A 9753-nucleotide genomic window follows, 5' to 3' on the forward strand; every position below is an offset into this window, starting at 1 on the left:
GCCTCAGGACTGCCTCCCAAGCCACAGAAAAATGGAAAAAATAAGGGAAAAAATACGGAGAGTGGGGAAAAATGATAAAACACCTCATAAGGGCGGGCACATCCACAACAAAGGCCCTGGTGTATAAATCTAGATAGGAGATGACTTCTAATAGTTGTGCCCCCCTGCTTGTGTCCCCCTGCGTGCCCCGTATTGAGGCCCAGGTATTCCCTTGATCTCCTGTTCGGTCTTGTCCTCTTCCGGAGTAGGTTCACTCTCATGAGTGTGGTTCTTGGTAGCCAATTTCTCCTCCATATTTTCTCCTATCCCATACCTTCCTTCGGCTTAAGTGTTACTTCCTCCATGATGAGAATGGGGAGGTCTCCATCCCAATCCCCATCTGGTTCAACATACCACCTTGCACCCTTCACATTGTCCTCTTCGTCCGCTTCATAGACATGTTCATGCTTCTTTTCATTGGTTTTCCCCTCATCTTCCGCCTCCTTGTCATTTTCATCGTTGTTTGGCCCCTGTGTGATGTTCTCATACTTGTCCATGAGTCCCTGCCATCTCTCTTCCAACGTACCGACTGTGAAGTTTCTTTCCAAATTTGCTACTGCCATGATGCATTTTCGGTCATGTGCTTCACTTAACCATAGGTTTTCATTCTCCCATGCTTGATGACGTGAATGGTTTTGCTCCTCCAATCGTTTCCACTCTTGATCATCCTCCATGAATGCTTCCCATAAGTTATCCATCTGCACATGCAATTTCTCAAGTGCCTGTTTGGCCTCCTCCATGGCTTCCTGTAAAATTTCCTCTTCATCGCTACTATCTTCCTTGTCTCCTTCTTGGTGCATCATCCATTAGAAATGGTCAAATTCGTCTTCAACTCTTTCCAACCTCCTGCCAAAGCTGTATGCATGAACAAACTCTTCCATGCATCCTTCTACATCCTCCATTCCTTTGGTGGTTTCATCCTCTTGTTTTCGGAGGTTTTGTATCTCATCTTTTCATGAGAGTCGTCTCATGGCAGGTTATCATGTATCTCCTGGCTCGGGTTTTGAGTTCCTTTCCAGCCACCAGGATCTATTCTACACCCATGATCCGTCCATGAGAACTCCATTGTCTGGCTGTCCCCATTCTCCTTTATCTGTGGGCGTTTGTTTTCTGCAGGGAAGTTCCCTTTGTGTCCCCAGGTTGTGCCCCCCTGCGTGCCCCGTATTGAGGCCCAGGTATTCCCTTGACCTCTTGTTCGGTCTTGTCCTCTTTCGGAGTAGCCGGTTCACTCTCATGAGTGTGGTTCCTGGCAGCCAATTTCTCCTCCATATTTTCTCTCGCATGCAGTTTCTCCTGCACCACACTCCCCATCAAAACGATGAAGTCCTCGTGCTGGTTGCAACTCCTGCGACGAGTGGTCTTTTCCATCGGTGTTTGTCCCACATGTGGTTTATTCAGCATGCGGCTCCTTGTCTCCATGCCCTTCCCGTACCTGGCATTCAGGAGAGGTATCCAATAGGCCATCACCTGGGTCAACAGCTTTTGAATCACCATATCTAACATCAATAATAGAGAACATGTTGCTGGAAAAAGATGTGGGTAATCTTTTAGCCCTTCGCTCTCTTATGGTCAGCTGCTGCTGCCAATATGAGCCTTGGCCCGATTGAGCTCCTCTCCAACAATGTATTGAGCTCCTCTCTAACAATGTATTGAGCTCTTCTCTAACAATGTATCTCTAGTCTGACATATAGTTGTTTTAAATATATAGATACGATGAGTGACCACGGCCGTAAAGTGAAGTTGGCGATCATCAAGTCTTTGCTACGAGGCACTGGACTTTCTTGAGATACACTGTCAGAGGCCATGACAGATTATGTGGAGATGGATGATGCGGGTTTAGACGGCGCGATTGAGATTCTTGGGAGATTCAGTATGCCTGTACGACCTGGAGAGGGTACATCCTCCCAGCCACATGCAGGAGTGGAGACGTCTTGGCATGCACATACTACTGCGCATCGATAAGCTTCTTGATTGATAAAATAGTAATGTCATCCATTTTTTACATATAGAATTCTTAATATATATATCCTTTTGATGTATTTATTTGCTTAGGACTCCTATCCCAGTTACATCACATCACGAGAGTCAGCGGCTTACTCCTGATGTACCTATCAAGTATTTTTTACGAACTCACATCTCAATATATCGTATATTTGTATTGCGCGTAGGCATTAGCGGGGCAGAGTACCACACCACCAGTGCCCCCACCACCAGTGCCGATGCACACGTGCACTGGGACTTTGGGTGTCACATGCGACATCACACCTGACGGGGGTATCCTTCAGGTCGGAGCCAGCATCGCCTTCAGACGACAGATGAGAGATCTTTGCATGTCATATCTACAACGAGTTCATATACCATGGTAGTAAGTATTATTTAACATAAAGAATATGATTTATAGTTTTTTATTTGAATTACTAACTGACTTTATTTTGCAATGCAGCGATCAACTCGAGGATGACAAGAAATATGTCATCAACACACTGGAGACGGAGTTTGGGGCAGGATGGAGTCGGAAGTGGCTGCTGAAACAATTGTGTAAACTCCTGAGTCATCGATGCGACAATGCATGGTAAGTAGAGAGAGAGAAATGAAACAAAATGAAATGCTATATTTACGTCTTCAAAAGGCCAAAATGACCTATGAGACCAAAAAGTTACCACCAGAGAGCTCTGATACCAATGGGCAGCATGGGGTGTGTTGCGGTTAAGGGTACTGCGAGTAGTCACTGAGGGTGCTGCTGGAACTACTGCCACAAAATGCTAGAAGATTGCTGGCTTCGATGGTCTACTGCTAGGCCAAGTCGATCCAGGGAACCTTGCTTGATTGCGGGTACTGAAGGTTGAGATGCCGATACTGGGGTTGAAACGCGAGATAGAAGCCTTGGTAGAGGAGGGGAATCGAATCCCGATACGACTTGGAGCTAAAATCACCCTGTACACAGCTAGAGCAAGAAAAACAAGTCTGAGGGGAATTGAACCCCGACACTAGCCATATGAGGCTATCACCACGAGACTCCCCACCACCCACCCTTGTAGTAGTAAGTTTATAAAAAAATAAAAAACAAGACTTCACAATGAATGATTTTGAGATTAAATCTTACCGAACATAGGCTGATCCGTGAGTTGATACGTAAGACTAATGGTCCTCATCGTCATCTCTGAGATAAACCGTCAATAAAATTTCATCTTCATTATCCTTGTTGACTTCTTCGAACTCCTCGATCGTTAAATTTGTGTTCACGTTCATTTCCTCCATAGGCTCGACATCCATTGTTTCCTCCTCTTCGTCGGTATCTGTAGTGTGAGAGTCTAGATCGTTGTCATTCTCATCACCTAGAATGTCATCATGATCGACGGATAGAAGAATTCTACACCTCTCTGACGTCGATGTGTCTAGATTCGAGGATGTAATCAAATCATCCTGATCTGCTGTCTCAGAGTCAACGCTATCAAACAAGTGTCGACCTCTCAGTTGGACATGCACAACTTGCCACCATGGATGAGCATCTGTTGTAAAAGAATGCTTGTTCAACATGAGTTGGCAGAATGTAAGGTCTTTTGTTGCACGCAATAACTTCGAGGAGTCGACAGACCAAAATCCGGACGGTTCTCTTTTCATTGTGGCATTATTGCCTTTATACCCGGCCTTTATACCGGGCAAAACGGAACCAATCCACCTTCAAAACCACCTGTCAAAATACACGAATCAAAACTTTAGAATTATGTATAGCATTAAGAAATCTACATGTTATTGTTGCATGAAGAGAGATCTCATTTACCTTCTTGAAGATACGATATGATACTTCATAAATGCCGACTATGGTTCCCACGTAACCAAGTTCAGTGTCGATAAGATTTGTGTCTCTTGAACTTGCACGTGATAATTGCTTAAAAGAGGCAACAACGCAAGAATCCTGAGTTAGATGTAAGTCGTCAATAGATTTTATCCAAAGATGTCCATAAGCCCACATGTTGGTATACATTCGAGCCTACACCAAAACATAAATTATTAAAAAAAAAATTGAGATTCATTTGTTTAGTTTAGAGTTTTCAAAACCAAACAAGTTACTTGTTTTTCACACCCGATCATAAACTCTCTTTGTTCCGTAGAGATTGGCTCATGATCACTAACCGCACGTTGCATACGGGTGTATAACCAATCCATGAAAGTAGGTACATCCCCGTCGTTATTTACATTGGTTTGACGTCTGGATCTCCGCTTTTTACATCTACCAACTCGTTTGCTTGCAAGTTCCTCCTCGTACTCATCAACGAATTGTTGCATGCATTCGCTATTATAGACAATGAAAGTAGAAATATCCAATTTATCTTGGATCTTAAGTCGAAAAAGGACTCCCTTATCGGACAATACCTCGTCATACATGGTAGAAGACGACTCATTTGTCCATACGCGTGGAGCTTCAGAATCGGTTTTCTCAAGGTATTCACAAACGTAATACATGCATTCTTCAAGCATCCATCCCTCCGCCACCATAGAACCCTCTGGTCTTGCTTTTTGGCATACATAACCTTTCAATACTCCCATAAACCTCTCGACCCAAAACATCCATCGAGTGTTGACAATACCAGTGAGCTCTATCTCGTCTACTAGGTGGATTAGAAGATGAACCTGGATATCAAAAAAGGAGGTTGGAAATTCCTTTTCCATTAAACAAAGAAGCTCTATACATTCACGCTTCTTTTGTGGAATTGACCCTTTGGCAATCTCTTTAGATGTAATCCATCTATCAGTAAAAGAAAGAAGATATTAGAGATGTTATTGAATAAAGAAGATATGAAATAAAATTTTATACTAACAATTAATGAGCGATAAATACCTTGCAAGCGATCCAAGGTGATATATCACATCTCGGACTCCTCTTGTAGTACATCCATCAATAACAAGGGGTAGAACATGCTACATACATGATTAATCCGATCAACAAACATGCAAGAAAATAAATACTTTCAAAGATCTGAATAGATTTACCTTCACAAAATTGTGCCAATTGTGTGTTTTTAAACCAGACAAGCTCTTGTCATCTAGAGTGAACATGTTTCGACAAGATGCTCCATATCCTGTAGGCGTATGAATTGACTAAATCTTCCTGTTGATAGTCTCCAGCTCTTCTATCTTGAGCACCACTCGTAGGTTGTCTCACGTCGAGTTTCATCATAAAGTGGCCATAGATTGGGCTTTGAGTTTTGATCCTTTAAGTCATTTCTTGCAGCCGCTATGTCTTTCAAGCCAACGAGGTGTTGCCATAAGGTTTGACCAACGTTCTTGAATATGTGCATGGGATCAAGAAGATGACATATCCTCAAATCCTTCCAATATTCCAAAGTATACCATATCGAAGGAATTTGAGCTACAGTACGTTTTCCTCTCGCTCGCTGCTTTACAGCATCATCATCATCGCCGCTTATGATCTCCAACTCCGGATTGATAGCGGGTCCAATAGTCCACTTTAGATACCAATCCTTTGGTGTCATTGGTATTGGACATCTCCCTTCTTCTACCTTTCCATTAAAATGTATGGCTTGCCTTCTGCCGTCTCGTAGATAATGATCCTCAGATAAAAATCGTCTATGTCGAAGATATATATTTTTGTTAAGGTTTTTGCTATAAGTCGATCTCAACCAATCACCACAAATTGGACAAGCTTTATAACCCTTGGTACATATCCCTGCATGGAAAAATAACAAAGATGATTAGCGTAATGAGCATCATACAAACGTATGAAAGAATATATATATTTAAACCATTTACCTGACCAAAAACCATATCTTGGAAAGTCATGGATAGTCCATGCTAAAATTCCACGAACAATGAACTGTCTTTGACCGATGCTTCTGGACATATCCACCATGACATCAATCCTTCCACAAATCTTGAAGATCGTCGATGAGAGGGGCCAAATAAACATTCAGATCTTTAACTTGTCGTTTTCTTGAAATTAAGAGTGAGAGCATTAAATGCTCTTTCTTAATGCTGAGATACGGGGGTAGATTATAGTTAACTACCACTGGCCATGTAGACCATTTACTTGATCTCATTGAAAATGGATTCACGCCATCCAATGCTACACCCATCTTTAAATGGCGTGGTTCTTTTGCAAAATCTGGCCATCGCAGATCAATATGCTCAAATGCAGGACAATCTGATGGAATTCGCATTACTCCATCTTTGCTCTTGTGCTCTGCTCCCCATGTCATAAGCTTAGCTGATTCGGGACTTTGGAACATATGTTTTATACACAGAGCCAGGGGAAAATGTCTCAATACCTTTCTAGGGACCTTACCTTTCTCCTCTTTATAACTAGGAGTTTGACATTTTGGACATGTCACACCGTCCTCGTACTGACCTCTATATAAAATACAATCATTGGGACATGCATGTATAGAAGAATAGTCAAGTCCAAGACTACTTATCATCTTCTTCACCTCATCATGTGATGTAGGAAGGGAATTGCTTGTTGGCAAGAACTTCTGAGAGAGTAGCCTCCTGCAAAGTCCATTAAAAATATGATCAATAAGAACAAAACATATTGTGATTACTCCTAAAATATTTAGATTAAAAAAATGTTAGATTGTTACATACTTCAAAAGTGCTGAAATGGATATATTACTCCATCCAAAACGGTTTTGAAGATTCAGAATAAGTAAGCTTACACTGAGTTGTGTCAGTTGGCTTCTTACGTAGATATGCTTTAGAGCTTCTTCTCGAAGATACTTCTTGTTGTTATTAGGAATATCGCTCGCACTATTATTTTGATACCAATCCTCAATGAAATCAAACATGCCATCGTCGTCATCAAAGATATGGTCCCACACACATTATTGAAGTCCTGAGAATATTGTTTTTTTAGTCTTGCATACGCATTAGGATCAGTCCTGCGTAGGATCCTCATGCACTCTATTGACATGTGAGATGTGTCATGTGAACGTTGATTTGTGATATTATCGATGTCACAATCCGGAATCTACATATTTGAAGGCAATATCAATAGCATGCTTCTATATAAAAGAAAAGAGAGATACAAAACAGTTTTACAGACAATAAAAAATGATTATCAAATTAAAATAGAGATAGTAGAGAACGTGGTGCAAATTAAACTGTAGAATTAGGGTACAAGAGGTCCAAATAACATTAGGAAATGTATACAATGAAGCTCTCAATCAGGGATTTAATATTCACGTGATCACAAGATTTTTTGTGATAATAACACATGTGAACAAGTTATTCACATGTTCTCATGTTACCGTTCACAAAATAACAGGTCACTTGCCATTTGGGAACCCCTTAAAAGCTTGGCTACACATGGGAATAAGCTATTCACATGTTCTCATGTTACCATATTCACATAATAGTAGGTCAGTGGCCACCGAAGAAGATTTTTTATGCCCGACAAAGAAAATTTTTTTAGGCCCTTGTGAAAGCTTTGTGAATATAACATGTGATCACAAGATTTTTGTGTTATTAACATGTTCACATGTTCTCGTTTACGTCAGTGAAATCCCTGCTCTCAATCCTCATCTGTTAAGGGTGCTCATGGAGGTCTACGCCATCCATAATTGATGAGCAATTCATCACCAGCACGTAATGATCTAATAGCATTGACAACAACAACTATGCATCTTTCTACATCCGTGCTCATATGTTCTGGTTCATGACTATTCTCACACTCCATAAACGTGCAATTGGTTCTTGAACTCATCCCTCGACTACTATTGATTAAACCTGCTATGTTTCCTTGAGAGTAAGGTCTTCCATCAACATAGAGTCTTTGTCTTCTGCATGTGTGATCCCTCTATTAGAAAGAGAGGCTGCATTGAGACATAATCCATAAGTACTCATGCTCTGAATGTAGCGAGTAAGCTGATGCCATGGACCCCATCTATATATAGGTCCATAGAAAGACATAAGGGTGACCTCTGAACAAGGGGGAACATGTAAATCCTATGCAATAAACATGTAAAGAGACCTCGTCCTGCTCCACTGATGGTAGATGGAGCAATCATGTAGCGCGACTGGCCCAAAAGCTGAAAACCACTCCATCTAAAGGAAGTGATCCTCTCTGCCATCCTCCGTATTGTCTTCGATCATACGTACTAGAGAATGCAAAGGAGTAGGCAACGGATGATCTCCACCCGTCTCGGCCTCTAAAGCACGAGGTAGAGGATGTCGAGAAACCTCGAGCTGCAGGCAGCTGACAAGTGACCTTTCCGTGCCGTGTGCGAGGGGCATGTGCACCACTGATAGTGAAGTCATCCTCGTCATCAAGTGAATATACCTACATATATGATATGGTTACATTATATATGAGCCTTTGATTTATAAAATAACCAATAATAAAACTAAGGGAGAACAATCACATACCATAGGTCGATGTCGCTCCTCAGGTAGCGGTGCTCGCTCAAAAGTACCATGAGTCATCTCATGTGAAAAGCACTCCCGTTGTGGCCTCTGATATGTGCCACGACAACGAGTGCACCAGCATATAATAGACTCGTCATAGTAGAAATAATCATAAACAGGTTCATGTGCAGTATTGGAACTCTGTGCACCCCAATCACCACACGAGTAGGAGGTGGTGGTGTACCCTCTGATTGGTCCGAATCTGATTTTCAAGTACCATAAAAACACGAGTCATTAATCAAATGATCGAGAAGAAAAAAGCAATGCATGAAAGAAAACATTGAAATCTAACAAGTTCTATGGTATGCAATATGAAAAATAAACAGACGCTATTGTATGGTGAAGACAAACAAGAGGAGGGCTGATATGTGCATGGAGACATGGCAATACTTCCGCAAGGAGAGACGCCTACGCATCACTTTTCCTTAGCAGAAGGTGCGTGCCTTTGCTAATGTATATTAGAATTAATTTGAACTTTGATAGATTGATTCTAAATATTCTCTAATCTATGTCATTTTATTTAATGAAATTTACATAGTCGGCAGCACGAAAGAGACTGCAAGTTGGTCACACATCTAGACTAGGCCGGATGGGTCGAGAAGGATTTGTGGCCACATTTGAGAGTATAAATCGTTCTAATTTTAACTTTCAAAGATACTATTATTGAATGAAGAAATCAATAAGTCTTTTGTTCTGTCTTGATGCTGCAGACCAAAGACTATGGTCGTGCACCTATGACGCAGGAGATGGAGTACGCTACATACTATAGGTATCGCGCTTTGCAAGCAACACTTTCGGACATGCCTGATCCACTTGTGGGTATCACTGATTTGTTTTGTGGTTTATTTTCATATTAACTGTAATATATTCTTATTTGATTTCACTAAGTAATGCAGGAGCAACATGGCGAGGAGGACATGACAGAGGTGGCTCGACAGGAGGCCGAGGGGTGACGACGAGAGTCTGAGGTGGGCGGCGGCGGCGTGATCCCGGGTGGGGACACGGGTGGTGGTGGTGGTGATGGTGGTGTTGTGGTTGGGGACACGGGTGGTGGCAATGCTGATGTTGATGATGATTCCGAGTCTGATAGTAGTGACTCATATAGTGATGGCTCACGTAGTGATACTTAGTGATCTATTTTGTATATGAGAGGATTGATCACCACACACTATAGACACATGTACATATATTTGTTGATGATATATATTGACATATGTTCTCGTTGCATCGCTGAATTTGTCTATTGTCATAATTAATTATTTGTCGGTAAGTTAATTAGCCTAAGTATGTGCA

General features: G+C 41.6%; 1 pseudogene; it reads left to right on the forward strand.

The window, feature by feature from the left end:
• The first annotated feature begins 1752 nt into the window (after positions 1-1752).
• LOC147637386 (uncharacterized) lies at positions 1753-9413 on the forward strand (annotated as a pseudogene).
• The last annotated feature ends 340 nt before the right edge of the window (positions 9414-9753 follow it).

The sequence above is a fragment of the Cibotium barometz genome, chromosome 6, assembly GCF_041138505.1.
Source record: "Cibotium barometz isolate CiBa-2024 chromosome 6, ASM4113850v1, whole genome shotgun sequence".
In the NCBI taxonomy this organism is placed as follows: domain Eukaryota; kingdom Viridiplantae; phylum Streptophyta; class Polypodiopsida; order Cyatheales; family Cibotiaceae; genus Cibotium; species Cibotium barometz.